The following is a 21,906-nucleotide window of genomic DNA, read 5'->3' as shown; positions in this document are numbered from 1 at the left end:
AATAAAAAAACGAAAGAAAATTATTATAAATTAGTATTTCTAAATCTGCAATAAATGAGGTTTAATTAAATCTTAATTGCAATACGTTTGTAACCATCGATTTAGATTTTGTTATTATATTTTTTCATTCATTATAAATTAGTGCAATTGTTGCTCATTAAAATTTTATCAACTCATTTTCTTACTACTGCCTTGAAGCTGTTCAGTTTTATTTTTAATTCTTGCAAACATTTCTCTTGAGTGTTCACTTTAGTTTGTGTGAAAATAAATGTATGTATATGAAAACAAAATTTCACTTTAGTACAATAATTTAACTGCAAGGCCAATCATAATTTTCCATACTTAAAAAAAAAGAACAGAAAAGCAAAACATCATAAGGAGGAGTTTAACTATACAAAATCCATTCAGGCAGAAATGTTTTAGCACAACAACAACAACAAAAAACGAATGAAAACAATTCAATGATGAGTATTTAAACCCACTAGGCTAATACCATGGAATGGTAAAATGATGCCGATAGCATTTAAAAAAACTGCTGGCAGCATTAAAACTAGCAAACAGCAGCAGACACTAAAACAAAATCATTCAAATCCCAGTGAACAAGTTCTAGTTCAGTTCTAGTTCAGTTCTAGTTCATTCTAGTTCAGTTCCAGTTCAGTTCTAGTTCAGTTCTAGTTCAGATCTAGTTCAGTTCTAGTTCAGTTCTAGTTCAGTTCTAGTTCAGTTCTAGTTCAGTTCTAGTTCAGTTCTAGTTCAGTTCTAGTTCAGTTCTAGTTCAGTAGTTCAGTTCTCAGTTCTAGTTCAGTTCTAGTTCAGTTCTAGTTCAGTTCTAGTTCAGTTCTAGTTCAGTTCTAGTTCAGTTCTAGTTCAGTTCTAGTTCAGTTCTAGTTCAGTTCTAGTTCAGTTCTAGTTCAGTTCTAGTTCAGTTCTAGTTCAGTTCTAGTTCAGTTCTAGTTCAGTTCTAGTTCAGTTCTAGTTCAGTTCTAGTTCAGTTCTAGTTCAGTTCTAGTTCAGTTCTAGTTCAGTTCTAGTTCAGTTCTAGTTCAGTTCTAGTTCAGTTCTAGTTCAGTTCTAGTTCAGTTCTAGTTCAGTTCTAGTTCAGTTCTAGTTCAGTTCTAGTTCAGTTCTAGTTCAGTTCTAGTTCAGTTCTAGTTCAGTTCTAGTTCAGTTCTAGTTCAGTTCTAGTTCAGTTCTAGTTCAGTTCTAGTTCAGTTCTAGTTCAGTTCTAGTTCAGTTCTAGTTCAGTTCTAGTTCAGTTCTAGTTCAGTTCTAGTTCAGTTCTAGTTCAGTTCTAGTTCAGTTCTAGTTCAGTTCTAGTTCAGTTCTAGTTCAGTTCTAGTTCAGTTCTAGTTCAGTTCTAGTTCAGTTCTAGTTCAGTTCTAGTTCAGTTCTAGTTCAGTTCTAGTTCAGTTCTAGTTCAGTTCTAGTTCAGTTCTAGTTCAGTTCTAGTTCAGTTCTAGTTCAGTTCTAGTTCAGTTCTAGTTCAGTTCTAGTTCAGTTCTAGTTCAGTTCTAGTTCAGTTCTAGTTCAGTTCTAGTTCAGTTCTAGTTCAGTTCTAGTTCAGTTCTAGTTCAGTTCTAGTTCAGTTCTAGTTCAGTTCTAGTTCAGTTCTAGTTCAGTTCTAGTTCAGTTCTAGTTCAGTTCTAGTTCAGTTCTAGTTCAGTTCTAGTTCAGTTCTAGTTCAGTTCTAGTTCAGTTCTAGTTCAGTTCTAGTTCAGTTCTAGTTCAGTTCTAGTTCAGTTCTAGTTCAGTTCTAGTTCAGTTCTAGTTCAGTTCTAGTTCAGTTCTAGTTCAGTTCTAGTTCAGTTCTAGTTCAGTTCTAGTTCAGTTCTAGTTCAGTTCTAGTTCAGTTCTAGTTCAGTTCTAGTTCAGTTCTAGTTCAGTTCTAGTTCAGTTCTAGTTCAGTTCTAGTTCAGTTCTAGTTCAGTTCTAGTTCAGTTCTAGTTCAGTTCTAGCAGTTCTAGTTCAGTTCTAGTTCAGTTCTAGTTCAGTTCTAGTTCAGTTCTAGTTCAGTTCTAGTTCAGTTCTAGTTCAGTTCTAGTTCAGTTCTAGTTCAGTTCTAGTTCAGTTCTAGTTCAGTTCTAGTTCAGTTCTAGTTCTAGTTCAGTTCTAGTTCAGTTCTAGTTCAGTTCTAGTTCAGTTCTAGTTCAGTTCTAGTTCAGTTCTAGTTCAGTTCTAGTTCAGTTCTAGTTCAGTTCTAGTTCAGTTCTAGTTCAGTTCTAGTTCAGTTCTAGTTCAGTTCTAGTTCAGTTCTAGTTCAGTTCTCGTTCAGTTCTAGTTCAGTTCTAGTTCAGTTCTAGTTCAGTTCTAGTTCAGTTCTAGTTCAGTTCTAGTTCAGTTCTAGTTCAGTTCTAGTTCAGTTCTAGTTCAGTTCTAGTTCAGTTCTAGTTCAGTTCTAGTTCAGTTAGTTCAGTTCTAGTTCAGTTCTAGTTCAGTTCTAGTTCAGTTCTAGTTCAGTTCTAGTTCAGTTCTAGTTCAGTTCTAGTTCAGTTCTAGTTCAGTTCTAGTTCAGTTCTAGTTCAGTTCTAGTTCAGTTCTAGTTCAGTTCTAGTTCAGTTCTAGTTCAGTTCTAGTTCAGTTCTAGTTCAGTTCTAGTTCAGTTCTAGTTCAGTTCTAGTTCAGTTCTAGTTCAGTTCTAGTTCAGTTCTAGTTCAGTTCTAGTTCAGTTCTAGTTCAGTTCTAGTTCAGTTCTAGTTCAGTTCTAGTTCAGTTCGTTCAGTTCTAGTTCAGTTCTAGTTCAGTTCTAGTTCAGTTCTAGTTCAGTTCTAGTTCAGTTCTAGTTCAGTTCTAGTTCAGTTCTAGTTCAGTTCTAGTTCAGTTCTAGTTCAGTGCTAGTTCAGTTCTAGTTCAGTTCTGATTTCAAATCATTGATTTTAGGTTTGCTGGGTTATATTTATTTTAATATGTTGACAGCCTAAAACAGATTTGTAAAATCAGCTACAGTAAGCTAGAAATGGATTTACAATTTCTGATGGGAATAAAAAAACAAATTGTTTAAAAACTATAAATTTTTTCACTACCCACTCTACTGTACAGTGTTAATGAGTCTAAAATACATTTCTAGTGTTCTTCTCAAACCATTAAATATTTAATTGATATTTGTTTTCAATTGCAATTTGTATGTTGCCTTTATTCCAGTAGCAACTGCAGCCAAAAAGAAATGCAGAAATTAATCTGATGAATTGTAAATTGTCTGAATATGTTCTAAGTAGTAAATGAAAATCTTTCTCTTAAACAGTTATGTGGGCCGACCGTAGAACACAACAAAATTATTTTCGTTTCTAAAATGCATCTTTAGTATCTAAAGATGAGTTTTGGCTGAGACCGATCTGATATAACTTTGATGCACCGGTGCTACAACAAATTTATACAAATTTAGATTTATTTAAATGAGAAAAATAGTTATTTTTTCTCTTTTAAACAAATGTATTTTATGCTTTTATTATTTTGTCCCAAAATTGTTATGGTATTATAAATAGTCTACTAAATGCTATTATAAGCATTATAATATGTGTTGTAGTCGTAAATATAAATTACTGTAAATTAATTTATAACTGAGATATTAAAATGAATCATACATATAATTAGCAAACGTTTTTTTGTATACACATATTTAACAAAATGTTTTATTAATTTATTATTTTTTCGAATAAAACTACAACAAAACTAGAAAAATAACCATAAGGTATTACTTAACCCCCCCTACAAGGATCTATGACCACACACACACACTCAGTACTAGTATTTATAAAACTACTACTACTTAAATGTAAATAAATGTTTTCACCAATTTTAGTTGAATTGTATATCTGTATAAATTTTACGATGCCCCAGAGTTTAAAAAAATAAAACTTTAAAAAACTAGTCAGTAAATTTTCTGAAATGAAAAAATATATAAAAATAAAATGAAACAGGAAACACACACAAAGTTGTATAAATACTGTCAGTGTGTGTGTGTGTGTGTTTGGAAAAAAAGACTAAAACCATAAAAATATAAAGTTTTTTCTTGCAACCTTCTGGTGCCATGATATGGTGGTAAATATGCAACACAACAGCAGCTTTAAAAAACTACTACCTTTAACCACAAGCAACCACACGCACATTTCAGTAACGAGTTTATAGTACCAACAACTAGAAAAGTTATATATTTTTTACAGTTTAAAACAGAGATCAGCAACTCTAAATAACAGAGGACGAAAGAAATATACTTTCTAAACAATACTTAATCCGTAGATTTAAAACTTTCAAAAAACGTCTACATATGTCTAAAGTTTTTGAAAAAGTCCTATAACATGTTCTCTTTGTGCCAACCACTGATTTCAATGAACCAAGCCATTAATTTGTCATTTAGAAAGAGATTGTTTTTTTCTAACAACAGCAGTCCATTGTTGTTAGAAACAACGCATCTCAAGACTAGACTATAGACTAGACTGTAGACTAGACTGTAGACTAGATTGTAGACTAGAGTGTAGACTAGACAGTAGACTAAACTATAAACTAGATTATAGAATATAGAATATAGACTACACTACAGACTACACTATAAGCTAGACAATACTAGAGTATAGGCTAGACTATAGACTAGACTATAGAAAATATTATAGACTAGACTATAGACTAGACTATAGACTAGACTATACTAGACTGTAGACTAGACTATAGACTAGACTATATACTAGACTGTAGACTAGACTATAGACTAGACTATAGACTAGACTATAGACTAGACTATAGACTAGAATATAGACTAGAATATAGACTAGACTATATACTAGACTGTAGACTAGACTATAGACTAGACTATAGACTAGACTATAGACTAGACTATAGACTAGACTATAGACTAGACTATAGACTAGACTATAGACTAGACTATAGACTAGACTATAGACTAGACTATAGACTAGACTATAGACTAGACTATAGACTAGACTATAGACTAGACTATAGACTAGACTATAGACTAGACTATAGACTAGACTATAGACTAGACTATAGACTAGACTATAGACTAGACTATAGACTAGACTATAGACTAGACTATAGACTAGACTATAGACTAGACTATAGACTAGAATATAGACTTGACTATAGACTAGACTATAGACTAGACTATAGACTAGACTATAGACTAGACTATAGACTAGACTATAGACTAGACTATAGACTAGACTATGGACTAGACTATAGACTAGACTATAGACTAGACTATAGACTAGACTATAGACTAGACTATAGACTAGACTATAGACTAGACTATAGACTAGACTATAGACTAGACTATAGACTAGAATATAGACTAGACTATAGACTATAGACTAGACTATAGACTAGACTATAGACTAGACTATAGACTAGACTATAGACTAGACTATAGACTAGACTATAGACTAGACTATAGACTAGACTATAGACTAGACTATAGACTTGACTATAGACTAGACTATAGACTAGACTATAGACTAGACTATAGACTAGACTATAGACTAGACTATGGACTAGACTGTAGACTAGACTATAGACTAGACTATAGACTAGACTATAGACTAGACTATAGACTAGACTATCTAGACTATAGACTAGACTATAGACTAGACTATAGACTAGACTATAGACTACTATAGACTAGACTATAGACTAGACTATAGACTAGACTATAGACTAGACTATAGACTAGACTATAGACTAGACTATAGACTAGACTATAGACTAGACTATAGACTAGACTATAGACTAGACTATAGACTAGACTATAGACTAGACTATAGACTAGACTATAGACTAGACTATAGACTAGACTATAGACTAGACTATAGACTAGACTATAGACTAGACTATAGACTAGACTATAGACTAGACTATAGACTAGACTATAGACTAGACTATAGACTAGACTATAGACTAGACTATAGACTAGACTATAGACTAGACTATAGACTAGACTATAGACTAGACTATAGACTAGACTATAGACTAGACTATAGACTAGACTATAGACTAGACTATAGACTAGACTATAGACTAGACTATAGACTAGACTATAGACTAGACTATAGACTAGACTATAGACTAGACTATAGACTAGACTATAGACTAGACTAGACTATAGACTAGACTAGACTATAGACTAGACTAGACTATAGACTAGACTAGACTATAGACTAGACTAGACTATAGACTAGACTATAGACTAGACTATAGACTAGACTATAGACTAGACTATAGACTAGACTATAGACTAGACTATAGACTAGACTATAGACTAGACTATAGACTAGACTATAGACTAGACTAGACTAGACTATAGACTAGACTATAGACTAGACTATAGACTAGACTATAGACTAGACTATAGACTAGAATATAGACTAGACTATAGACTAGACTATAGACTAGACTATAGACTAGACTATAGACTAGACTATAGACTAGACTATAGACTAGACTATAGACTAGACTATAGACTAGAATATAGACTAGACTATAGACTAGACTATAGACTAGACTAGACTAGACTATAGACGACTATAGACTAGACTATAGACTAGACTATAGACTAGACTATAGACTAGACTATAGACTAGACTATAGACTAGACTATAGACTAGACTATAGACTAGACTATAGACTAGACTATAGACTAGACTATAGACTAGACTATAGACTAGACTATAGACTAGACTAGACTAGACTATAGACTAGACTATAGACTAGACTATAGACTAGACTATAGACTAGACTATAGACTAGACTATAGACTAGACTATAGACTAGACTATAGACTAGACTATAGACTAGACTATAGACTAGACTATAGACTAGACTATAGACTAGACTATAGACTAGACTATAGACTAGACTATAGACTAGACTATAGACTAGACTATAGACTAGACTATAGACTAGACTATAGACTAGACTATAGACTAGACTATAGACTAGACTATAGACTAGACTATAGACTAGACTATAGACTAGACTATAGACTAGACTATAGACTAGACTATAGACTAGACTATAGACTAGACTATAGACTAGACTATAGACTAGACTATAGACTAGACTATAGACTAGACTATAGACTAGACTATAGACTAGACTATAGACTAGACTATAGACTAGACTATAGACTAGACTATAGACTAGACTATAGACTAGACTATAGACTAGACTATAGACTAGACTATAGACTAGACTATAGACTAGACTATAGACTAGACTATAGACTAGACTATAGACTAGACTATAGACTAGACTATAGACTAGACTATAGACTAGACTATAGACTAGACTATAGACTAGACTATGGACTAGACTATAGACTAGACTATAGACTAGACTATAGACTAGACTATAGACTAGACTATAGACTAGACTATAGACTAGACTATAGACTAGACTATAGACAGACTATAGACTAGACTATAGACTAGACTATAGACTAGACTATAGACTAGACTATAGACTAGACTATAGACAAGACTATAGACTAGACTATAGACTAGACTATAGACTAGACTATAGACTAGACTATAGACTAGACTATAGACTAGACTATAGACTACTATAGACTAGACTATAGACTAGACTATAGACTAGACTATAGACTAGACTATAGACTAGACTATAGACTAGACTATAGACTAGACTATAGACTAGACTATAGACTAGACTATAGACTAGACTATAGACTAGACTATAGACTAGACTATAGACTAGACTATAGACTAGACTATAGACTAGACTATAGACTAGACTAGACTAGACTATAGACTAGACTATAGACTAGACTATAGACTAGACTATAGACTAGACTATAGACTAGACTATAGACTAGACTATAGACTAGACTATAGACTAGACTATAGACTAGACTATAGACTAGACTATAGACTAGACTATAGACTAGACTATAGACTAGACTATAGACAAGACTATAGACTAGACTATAGACTAGACTATAGACTAGACTATAGACTAGACTATAGACTAGACTATAGACTAGACTATAGACTAGACTATAGACTAGACTATAGACTAGACTATAGACTAGACTATAGACTAGACTATAGACTAGACTATAGACTAGACTATGACTAGACTATAGACTAGACTATAGACTAGACTATAGACTAGACTATAGACTAGACTATAGACTAGACTATAGACTAGACTATAGACTAGACTATAGTACAAGACTATAGACTAGACTATAGACTAGACTATAGACTAGACTATAGACTAGACTATAGACTAGACTATAGACTAGACTATAGACTAGACTATAGACTAGACTATAGACTAGACTATAGACTAGACTATAGACTGGACTATAGACTAGACTATAGACTAGACTATAGACTAGACTATAGACTAGACTATAGACTAGACTATAGACTAGACTATAGACTAGACTATAGACTAGACTATAGACTAGACTATAGACTAGACTATAGACTAGACTGTGGACTAGACTATAGACTAGACTATAGACTAGACTATAGACTAGACTATAGACTAGACTATAGACTAGACTATAGACTAGACTATAGACTAGACTATAGACTAGACTATAGACTAGACTATAGACTAGACTATAGACTAGACTATAGACTAGACTATAGACTAGACTATAGACTAGACTATAGACTAGACTATAGACTAGACTATAGACTAGACTATAGACTAGACTATAGACTAGACTATAGACTAGACTATAGACTAGACTATAGACTAGACTATAGACTAGACTATAGACTAGACTATAGACTAGACTATAGACTAGACTATAGACTAGACTATAGACTAGACTATAGACTAGACTATAGACTAGACTATAGACTAGACTATAGACTAGACTATAGACTAGACTATAGACTAGACTATAGAATAGACTATAGACTAGACTAGACTAGACTATAGACTAGACTAGACTATAGACTAGACTATAGACTAGACTATAGACTAGACTATAGACTAGACTATAGACTAGACTATAGACTAGACTATAGACTAGACTATAGACTAGACTATAGACTAGACTATAGACTAGAATATAGACTAGACTATAGACTAGACTATAGACTAGACTATAGACTAGACTATAGACTAGACTATAGACTAGACTATAGACTAGACTATAGACTATAGACTAGAATATAAACTAGAATATAGACTAGACTATAAACTAGACTATATGTAGACTGTAGGCTAGACTATGGTGTAGACTGTAGGCTAGATTATGGTGTAGACTATAGACTAGACTGTAGACTAGACTGTAGACTAGACTATAGACTAGACTATAGACTAGACTATAGACTAGACTATAGACTAGACTATAGACTAGACTATAGACTAGACTATAGACTAGACTAGACTAGACTATAGACTAGACTATAGACTAGAATATAGACTTGACTATAGACTAGACTATAGACTAGACTATAGACTAGACTATAGACTAGACTATAGACTAGACTATAGACTAGACTATAGACTAGACTATAGACTAGACTATAGACTAGACTATAGACTAGACTATAGACTATACTATAGACTAGACTATAGACTAGACTATAGACTAGACTATAGACTAGACTATAGACTAGACTATAGACTAGACTATAGACTAGACTATAGACTAGACTATAGACTAGACTATAGACTAGACTATAGACTAGACTATAGACTAGACTATAGACTAGACTATAGACTAGACTATAGACTAGACTATAGACTAGACTATAGACTAGACTATAGACTAGACTATAGACTAGACTATAGACTAGACTATAGACTAGACTATAGACTAGACTATAGACTAGACTATAGACTAGACTCTAGACTATAGACTATACTAGACTATAGACTAGACTATAGACTAGACTATAGACTAGACTATAGACTAGACTATAGACTAGACTATAGACTATACTATAGACTAGACTATAGACTAGACTATAGACTAGACTATAGACTAGACTATAGACTAGACTATAGACTAGACTATAGACTAGACTATAGACTAGACTATAGACTAGACTATAGACTAGACTATAGACTAGACTATAGACTAGACTATATACTAGACTATAGACTAGACTATAGACTAGACTATACTTGACTATAGACTAGACTATAGACTAGACTATAGACTAGACTATAGACTAGACTATAGACTAGACTATAGACTAGACTATGGACTATACTATAGACTAGACTATAGACTAGACTATAGACTAGACTATAGACTAGACTATAGACTAGACTATAGACTAGACTATAGACTAGACTATAGACTAGACTATGACTAGACTATAGACTAGACTATAGACTAGACTATAGACTAGACTATAGACTAGACTATAGACTAGACTATAGACTAGACTATAGACTAGACTATAGACTAGACTATAGACTAGACTATAGACTAGACTATAGACTAGACTATAGACTAGACTATAGACTAGACTATAGACTAGACTATAGACTAGACTATAGACTAGACTATAGACTAGACTATAGACTAGACTATAGACTATATAGACTACTATAGACTAGACTATAGACTAGACTATAGACTAGACTATAGACTAGACTATAGACTAGACTATAGACTAGACTATAGACTAGACTATAGACTAGACTATAGACTAGACTATAGACTAGACTATAGACTAGACTATAGACTAGACTATAGACTAGACTATAGACTAGACTATAGACTAGACTATAGACTAGACTATAGACTAGACTATAGACTAGACTATAGACTAGACTATAGACTAGACTATAGACTAGACTATAGACTAGACTATAGACTAGACTATAGACTAGACTATAGACTAGACTATAGACTAGACTATAGACTAGACTATAGACTAGACTATAGACTAGACTATAGACTAGACTATAGACTAGACTATAGACTAGACTATAGACTAGACTATAGACTAGACTAGACTAGACTAGACTATAGACTAGACTAGACTATAGACTAGACTATAGACTAGACTAGACTATAGACTAGACTATAGACTAGACTAGACTAGACTATAGACTAGACTATAGACTAGACTATAGACTAGACTATAGACTAGACTATAGACTAGACTATAGACTAGACTATAGACTAGACCATAGACTAGACTATAGACTAGACTATAGACTAGATATAGACTAGACTATAGACTAGACTATAGACTAGACTATAGACTAGACTATAGACTAGACTATAGACTAGACTATAGACTAGACTATAGACTAGAATATAAACTAGAATATAGACTAGACTATAAACTAGACTATAGTGTAGACTGTAGGCTAGACTATGGTGTAGACTGTAGGCTAGATTATGGTGTAGACTATAGACTAGACTGTAGACTAGACTGTAGACTAGACTATAGACTAGACTATAGACTAGACTATAGACTAGACTATAGACTAGACTATAGACTAGACTATAGACTAGACTATAGACTAGACTATAGACTAGACTGTAGGCTAGACTATAGTGTAGACTGTAGGCTAGACTATATTGTAGACTATAGACTAGACATTAAACTAGATTATAGACCCTACTATAAACCATACATAAGACTAGACTATAGACTAGCCTATAGACTAGACTAGACAAGACTACAAGTAGACTATAGAGTAGAATATAGATTAACAAATGGGCAAACAGTTTTAATAAATCGATCTATTAAGACCTAAGTCCATGATCAAGTTCTGTTGGCCACAGTAAGGTGAAGCCACGTAATGACAATATTTATGTTTGCTTCTCTCTATTTAATATCAACCATAATTTATTAACTTTGTCCTTTTAATTCTTTTTTAAATTTAATTAAACTTTTTTCAATAGAATATAATTTTTATTTGCAAATATTGTTTTTAATAAACTTTTAATTTAAAGCAAACAAATATATGATATCTTTATACCACAGATTGCAGCATATGATAATGATGATAAAAAAAACCGTCATTAAATTGCTTTTTAAACTAATATTTATATATAAATTAATTGAAATGATAATTAATTGATCAGTTATTTGTAAATAATATGGCATTTGTTGTTGTATGCAACATATAGATAATAAGCTTTAATTAATATAGGAAAAAAATCAATTTAATAATTGTTGATTTAAAAATTAAATTTATAGGTCTTGTGTTGAAATTGAAAAAAAAGGAGATTTGTTAATGACAAGTTTAAACTAGCAATTGATAAATTTAATTTATCATAGGTTTTTTTCGCCTTAAGGCTTTGCAGCAACAAATAGGTACTACTCTTGCAAAAATATACTATGAACAACCATTTCCTGCCTTTTAATAATTTAAATGTTTAAGAAAATCTTAAAATTTATTACAAAATAATTCCATTTCAATAAAATGAAAAAAAAAATAAAAATCTTGCAAAAAAGAAAATGCTGAAACAAAATTGGCATATAGACAATCATAATGAACATTCGTTTTAATTAACGTTATTTTTTGAATTTCAATATACAACAGGCGAGAACAGGAGCAGTACATATTTGCTGGCACAATACAAACATGAAAATCCGTTTGCAAACCCAACAGTTTTAGCAGGTATTAAAGTATCCCTATATGTAGAAATGAAGAGTTAGGTTCTATTTCTTCACCGACCGAACTGCAGGGCAATCTTATAAACATGTATTATGTGTATCGCTTGTGTCTCTTAGCCATTAACATGTATGATGATGGAGCGCGAAAAGCCACAACAGAATGTTATTTAACTGTAAAGGATTTTGTAATTTCAAACCAGACGGAAAAATATACATGCATGTTTACATAGTGATGGGGTAAACAATTTATGAAAGATAAATCGAATAATTCAAAAGGAAAATAGTCATGTTTCTAGAGTTAGCGTATTATCACAAATAACCAGATACGAAGTATTGATTTAAAACAAGACCCATGACTGGTACGTGTTTTTGAAGACACTAGAAATAGAACTAGAACTGAAACTAGAACTGAAAGTAGAATCTGAACTAGAACTGAACTAGAACTGAAACTAGAACTGAAACCTAGAACTGAACTCATAAACTGAACTAGAACTGAGAACTAGAACTGAACTAGAACTGAACTAGAACTGAACTAGACTGAACTAGAACTGAACTAGAACTGAACTAGAACTGAACTAGAACTGACACTAGAACTGAACTAGACTGACCTAGAACTAGAACTAGAACTGAACTAGAACTGAACTAGAACTGAACTAGAACTGAACTAGAACTGAACTAAAACTGAACTAGAACTGAACTAGAACTGAACTACAACTGAACTACAACTGAACTACAACTGAACTACAACTGAACTACAACTGAACTAGAACTGAACTAGCACTGAACTAGAACTGAACTAGAACTGAACTAAAACTGAACTAAACTGAACTAAAACTGAACTAAAACTGAACTAAAACTGAACTAGAACTAAACTAGAACTGAACTAGAACTGAACTAGAACTGAACTAGAACTGAACTAGAACTGAACTAGAACTGAACTAGAACTGTACTAGAACTGAACTAGAACTGAACAAGAACTGAACTAGAACTGAACTAGAACTGAACTAGAACTGAACTAGAACTGAACTAGAACTGAACTAGAACTGAACTAGAACTGAACTAGAACTGAACTAGAACTGAACTAGAACTGAACTAGAACTGAACTAGAACTGAACTAGAACTGAACTAGAACTGAACTAGAACTGAACTAGAACTGAACTAGAACTGAACTAGAACTGAACTAGAACTGAACTAGAACTGAACTAGAACTGAACTAGAACTGAACTAGAACTGAACTAGAACTGAACTAGAACTGAACTAGAACTGAACTAGAACTGAACTAGAACTGAACTAGAACTGAACTAGAACTGAACTAGAACTGAACTAGAACTGAACTGAACTAGAACTTAACTAAACTGAACTAGAACTGAACTAGAACTAGAACTGAACTAGAACTAGAACTGACTAGAACTGAACTAGAACTGAACTAGAACTGAACTAGAACTGAACTAGAACTGAACTAGAACTGAACTAGAACTGAACTAGAACTGAACTAGAACTGAACTAGAACTGAACTAGAACTGAACTAGAACTGAACTAGAACTGAACTAGAACTGAACTAGAACTGAACTAGAACTGAACTAGAACTGAACTAGAACTGAACTAGAACTGAACTAGAACTGAACTAGAACTGAACTAGAACTGAACTAGAACTGAACTAGAACTGAACTAGAACTGAACTAGAACTGAACTAGAACTGAACTGAACTAGAACTGAACTAGAACTGAACTAGAACTGAACTAGAACTGAACTAGAACTGAACTAGAACTGAACTAGAACTGAACTAGAACTGAACTAGAACTGAACTAGAACTGAACTAAACTGAACTAGAACTGAACTAGAACTGAACTAAACTGAACTAGAACTGAACTAGAACTGAACTAGAACTGAACTAGAACTGAACTAGAACTGAACTAGAACTGAACTAGAACTGAACTAGAACTGAACTAGAACTGAACTAGAACTGAACTAGAACTGAACTAGAACTGAACTAGAACTGAACTAGAACTGAACTAGAACTGAACTAGAACTGAACTAGAACTGAACTAGAACTGAACTAGAACTGAACTAGAACTGAACTAGAACTGAACTAGAACTGAACTAGAACTGAACTAGAACTGAACTAGAACTGAACTAGAACTGAACTAGAACTGAACTAGAACTGAACTAGAACTGAACTAGAACTGAACTAGAACTGAACTAGAACTGAACTAGAACTGAACTAGAACTGAACTAGAACTGAACTAGAACTGAACTAGAACTGAACTAGAACTGAACTAGAACTGAACTAGAACTGAACTAGAACTGAACTAGAACTGAACTAGAACTGAACTAGAACTGAACTAGAACTGAACTAGAACTGAACTAGAACTGAACTAGAACTGAACTAGAACTGAACTAGAACTGAACTAGAAACTGAACTAGAACTGAACTAGAACTGAACTAGAACTGAACTAGAACTGAACTAGAACTGAACTAGAACTGAACTAGAACTGAACTAGAACTGAACTAGAACTGAACTAGAACTGAACTAGAACTGAACTAGAACTGAACTAGAACTGAACTAATGAACTAGAAGAACTAGAACTGAACTAGAACTGAACTAGAACTGAACTAGAACTGAACTAGAAACTGAACTAGAACTGAACTAGAACTGAACTAGACTGAACTAGAACTGAACTAGAACTGAACTAGAAACTGAACTAGAACTGAACTAGAACTGAACTAGAACTGAACTAGAACTGAACTAGAACTGAACTAGAACTGAACTAGAAATGAACTAGAACTGACTAAAACTTAACTAGACTAGAGGTCCCTCACTTACAGTTGATCTAACCAAATAAGTCGTTTAATTAAGTCCATTTGCAATTGGCACTACTGTATCTCAATTAAATAAATGTATAATTTTCATATGACCTCCATTTTATAACAAGATATAATTGAATTGTTTTCCCCGGTGAGAAAAATTCGTATAATTATTTAATACATTAAACATGATATTAATATGAATTCTATATTATAAATTTATAAAACGTCATATATTAATCTGTAATTATTTGCATATCATTTATTAAAATCATTGTTTTATTTGACAAGATACAACAATTTGCCAACGTATCGTTATCATTAACAAATGAATAAATAATTGTTAAATATTATAAATTGACACAAGAGAAAATAATAATACCGAATCCTATTAAACCAATATAAAAATAAATAAAATGATTTTTAAAGATTTAAAATGGGAAATCTTTCATTTTTACAAAGTATACTTTTATCATTCGATCTTGAAATTGCAAGTCGTATTTGCCAGCTGAAAGAAAAACATTTGTTGAATTTTTACTAAATAAAAGAAACTACCTGTATTTTATACTGAAAAGTCTATAAATATTTTATAACATTCTTAAAAATAGAAACCATTTGACCTCCGTTTTCTTTACTCACTGAAAACTCTTTTAAAAAATGAAAAAAAGAATTTCTTTCAATTCTTACTTTTTCTACCATTTGACATTTCAGTGATTTATACTTGTTTAATTGTAAAAGTCAATCTCTTTTGCTATATTTGTAAAGAAATTCTTCAAAGAATTTGTAAATAAAGCACAAGAAGAAAATTTTAAGTTAAGACTGCAACTGAAAGCTGTGTGTTGCTGTATTTTTAAATTTCAAAGTATAAAGCAGTTGGTATTTTTATTAAATAAATATAAAACCATTTTTATATAAGAAAAAAATATACATCTTTATCCTACAGCCATAAAATTGTTTTTTTGTTTCATACAAGTAGTTGTAAAATTTAATCAAATTTCTCTTAAAGTATATGTACCTTGTAAAAAGGAAACAGATGTGGAAAACAATCTTTGTATGTTTTCTATTATTTTGGTAAAACAAATGTTTTCAATTTTTATTTGAATCCGAGTATATTTTGACACATGTTTTTTGGGAAAAAAAAAGTAAAACAAACATATAGAGATGCTTTCCAATTTCTGTTAAAGAAAGTTATTCATACACGACTAAACTCGAATGAATTTTTATTCTATTCAAATAATAAGATATCTTTATAATAGAAAAGATATGTGTGAATATTGTTGTGGTAGGCAAAAATTATTTTCAGTCACCCTACAAATATACATAAAAGTTTAATTGATGGAGCGATTACATCATAAGTGATCGCAAATCGAAATCTCTCAATATTTTATATTTAGAACTCAACTAGAACTGAACTAAAACTGAACTAGAACTGAACTAGAACTGAACTAGAACTGAACTAGAACTGAACTAGAACTGAACTAGAACTGAACTAGAACTGAACTAGAACTGAACTAGAACTGAACTAGAACTGAACTAGAACTGAACTAGAACTGAACTAGAACCGAACTAGAACTGAACTAGAACTGAACTAGAACTGAACTAGAACTGAACTAGAACTGAACTAGAACTGAACTAGAACTGAACTAGAACTGAACTAGAACTGAACTAGAACTGAACTAGAACTGAACTAGAACTGAACTAGAACTGAACTAGAACTGAACTAGAACTGAACTAGAACTGAACTAGAACTGAACTAGAACTGAACTAGAACTGAACTAGAACTGAACTAGAACTGAACTAGAACTGAACTAGAACTGAACTAGAACAACTAGAACTGAACTAGAACTGAACTAGAACTGAACTAGAACTGAACTAGAACTGAACTAGAACTGAACTAGAACTGAACTAGAACTGAACTAGAACTGAACTAGAACTGAACTAGAACTGAACTAGAACTGAACTAGAACTGAACTAGAACTGAACTAGAACTGAACTAGAACTGAACTAGAACTGAACTAGAACTGAACTAGAACTGAACTAGAACTGAACTAGAACTGAACTAGAACTGAACTAGAACTGAACTAGAACTGAACTAGAACTGAACTAGAACTGAACTAGAACTGAACTAGAACTGAACTAGAACTGAACTGAACTAGAACTAGAACTAGAACTGAACTAAACTGAACTAGAACTGAACTAGAACTGAACTAGAACTGAACTAGAACTGAACTAGAACTGAACTAGAACTGAACTAGAACTGAACTAGAACTGAACTAGAACTGAACTAGAACTGAACTAGAACTGAACTAGAACTGAACTAGAACTGAACTAGAACTGAACTAGAACTGAACTAGAACTGAACTAGAACTGAACTAGAACTGAACTAGAACTGAACTAGAACTGAACTAGAACTGAACTAGAACTGAACTAGAACTGAACTAGAACTGAACTAGAACTGAACTAGAACTGAACTAGAACTGAACTAGAACTGAACTAGAACTGAACTAGAACTGAACTAGAACTGAACTAGAACTGAACTAGAACTGAACTAGAACTGAACTAGAACTGAACTAGAACTGAACTAGAACTGAACTAGAACTAGAACTGAACTAGAACTAGAACTGAACTAGAACCTGACTAGAACTGAACTAGAACTGAACTAGAACTGAACTAGAAACTGAACTAGAACTGAACTAGAACTGAACTAGAACTGACTAGAACTGAACTAGAACTGAACTAGAACTGAACTAGAACTGAACTAGAACTGAACTAGAACTGAACTAGAACTGAACTAGAAACTGAACTAGACTGAACTAGAACTGAACTAGAACTGAACTAGAACTGAAACTAGAACTGAACTAGAACGGAACTAGAACTGAACTAGAACTGAAATAGAACTGAACTAGAACTGAACTAGAACTGAACTAGAACTGAACTAGAAATGAACTCGAACTGAACTAGAACTGAACTAGAACTGAACTAGAACTGAACAAGAAGTGAACTAGAACTAAACTAGAACTGAACTAGTACTGAACTAGAACTGAACTACATCTAAACTATATAGAACTACAACTTTTTCACTATGTTACATACAAAATAACAAACTTAATATAACTTGTACATTTAGAGTAGTGTTTCAAGCTTATATTATGATAAATTGTGTGATGTTTTTATCCAAAACAAAATTTTAGCATATAAAAATATATTTTATTCACTCAGTGTATAATGGCTCGTGTTGAAATAAATGCTAAGCGATAAAAACAAAAATACACTGAATTCCTAAGAGTGCAAGAAGTGTCGTTGCTAATTATAAATACTTAAAAAGAAGACAAATGTGATAAGTCTTATGAACCCCCACAACACGGTGGCCAGACAAATTTAAAAAATAGAAAAAAAAATCATAGAAATATTAGATGGGTAAATATTTAAAAATGTTTACCCCGTAAACCACTGTTCTCCAAAAACTTTACATGTAAATTGTCTAAACAAACGATTTGTTCTAGTGTTTAGTTGTTGTTGCATTATATTTGCCCCGATAATAATGTCATGCTGAAAGGTGTCACTAATGTATGTGGCCTGTTGTTCTCTGCCTCATATAAATTTTACTTAAAAAATAATATTGGACAAATGCCAAAAGAAGAAATAAACAAACAAGTGTGTTCCTAAGAAAAATATCATAGATGGAGAAAGAAAAAAAATGTGTTTCTTTTCTTAACCCAAGTAGTATTATTGTATTGTGATAAAAATCCCTCTGACACCATGGCACAGCCAGCATCTTAGTTATTTTCTATATTGTGGAAATAAGTATGACAGCAGTGACAACAGAGCGATAATAAAAACTTGTTATTTGAATGTTGGAAGAAAATATGTTTTTTTCTACGAGCATTTGTTGGTTACACCATTTCCGTAAAGAGCTCTCTGCATCATCTAGGGTAGAATATATACCTTTTTTGCTGAATAATAGTTTCATTTCGAGTTTATCCTAAAAATAGTAATTTCATTTGGAATGTACCTGAAATAGTGTAAATTCTATTGTTTAATAACAATGCATATTTTCTTATGAATATTTACATGTTTTCCCTCTAGTTTTTTTAATATTTATTCTAAAAGATTAAGTATTGTACACAATACCTTAGAATGTTCAACAAACAAAAAATACCTAACGGAAGGAAGCTATGCATTAGAAGAAAAGGCTTTAGTAATATTTTGTTTACATTCTTGCTTTCAAATAACAATTTAAAAATATAACGAAAGGTAGAAAATTTATATTAGTACATGATGTTTATTCAAAATAGAGAACTTTCTTTTAAATCAGTGGCCGGCAATCATTGTCAACAGAGGCCAAATGCAATTAGGTTTCTATTTGGAAAGTAATATGAATGTAAACTGGAACTAAACTAGAATTAATATATAAAAGACCGGAACTGAACTTGAACTGAACAGAACTGAACTAGAACTGAACTAGAACTGAACTAGAACTGAACTAGAACTGAACTAGAACTGAACTAGAACTGAACTAGAACTGAACTAGAACTGAACTAGAACTGAACTAGAACTGAACTAGAACTGAACTAGAACTGAACTAGAACTGAACTAGAACTGAACTAGAACTGAACTAGAACTGAACTAGAACTGAACTAGAACTGAACTAGAACTGAACTAGAACTGAACTAGAACTGAACTAGAACTGAACTAGAACTGAACTAGAACTGAACTAGAACTGAACTAGAACTGAACTAGAACTGAACTAGAACTGAACTAGAACTGAACTAGAACTGAACTAGAACTGAACTAGAACTGAACTAGAACTGAACTAGAACTGAACTAGAACTGAACTAGAACTGAACTAGAACTGAACTAGAACTGAACTAGAACTGAACTAGAACTGAACTAGAACTGAACTAGAACTGAACTAGAACTGAACTAGAACTGAACTAGAACTGAACTAGAACTGAACTAGAACTGAACTAGAACTGAACTAGAACTGAACTAGAACTGAACTAGAACTGAACTAGAACTGAACTAGAACTGAACTAGAACTGAACTAGAACTGAACTAGAACTGAACTAGAACTGAACTAGAACTGAACTAGAACTGAACTAGAACTGAACTAGAACTGAACTAGAACTGAACTAGAACTGAACTAGAACTGAACTAGAACTGAACTAGAACTGAACTAGAACTGAACTAGAACTGAACTAGAACTGAACTAGAACTGAACTAGAACTGAACTAGAACTGAACTAGAACTGAACTAGAACTGAACTAGAACTGAACTAGAACTGAACAAGAACTGAACTAGAACTGAACTAGAACTGAACTAGAACTGAACTAGAACTGAACTAGAACTGAACTAGAACTGAACTAGAACTGAACTAGAACTGAACTAGAACTGAACTAGAACTGAACTAGAACTGAACTAGAACTGAACTAGAACCGAACTAGAACTGAACTAGAACTGAACTAGTACTGAACTAGAACTGAACTAGAACTGAACTAGAACTGAACTAGAACTGAACTAGAACTGAACTAGAACTGAACTAGAACTGAACTAGAACTGAACTAGAACTGAACTAGAACTGAACTAGAACTGAACTAGAACTGAACTAGAACTGAACTAGAACTGAATAACTATCTGAGGTACCGAAAAGTAGAATACATGCAACTTTGCTTATCACCTGAAAGCATAGTAAACGAAAATAATTTTCTTTAAAAATAGCTTCGATATTTTTAAAATAAATCTTTTTACATCCCGTGTGTAAATTACTGATTAATATGATGTGGGTATATGAGACCTTCTTATTGGATTACGATTAACTTTGACACAAAACTAATGGCTGTAGTTAAATTCAAACGTAAAACTTTAGTTTTTTCTATAAATTAAAAAAGTGCATATCAATTTTCAAAATAAATATACATATAAACAACAATTAAAAGTATTAATGTATGTGTGTGTGTACAAAAAGTTTTCACACTTTTTCCCAACGGAAATAAAACCATTTGCTGATAGTTTCCTTTAAAATGAAAGTGTATGTGTGTACTACATACAAACGTACATGTGTATTTATGTTGTTCTGTGTTTTTCATGATCCTTTAGCAAAGAATAATGGAAAATAGGAAAGTATAGACGGTCATGCCTGAACATAGAAGCCAGAGCCTGTATGTGAAATTTCAAATGTTGTGAGAGCAATTCAGAGAGAACATTTGTATGGAGGCTATGTGAAATCCTAGACCGATTTTGAATTAAAATCCAAAAATCGATTTGTGTTCAAAATTGCGATCAGTAGTTAATTACCAGGTTTACAAGGACAGTCGAAATAATATTATAAAATCAGTTCAGAAAGTTAGTAGGTTACCGTTACAAACACCACAATGAATGCATAATACCTCCCCATAGGGTATAAATACACACACAAAAAGAACGCACACGCGTACGATGGATGAAAATTAACGAATGAATAAAGTGGCAAATTGCAGGAATGGAAAAGAAACATATATACATACATATATATATATATATA

At 32.4% G+C, this 21,906-nt stretch overlaps 1 pseudogene; it reads right to left on the bottom strand.

Annotated features, from left to right (window-relative positions):
* Positions 1–21,906, bottom strand: part of LOC119612208 — a 46,588-nt pseudogene that overhangs the window by 13,778 nt on the left and 10,904 nt on the right.

Source organism: Lucilia sericata, unplaced genomic scaffold, assembly GCF_015586225.1.
Source record: "Lucilia sericata isolate MDLA Ls3-8-SP2 unplaced genomic scaffold, ASM1558622v1 Contig001626F_arrow, whole genome shotgun sequence".
Lineage (NCBI taxonomy): Eukaryota > Metazoa > Arthropoda > Insecta > Diptera > Calliphoridae > Lucilia > Lucilia sericata.
Note: the sequence above shows the minus strand (reverse complement) of the source record. Positions and strands in the feature narration are given on the sequence as shown.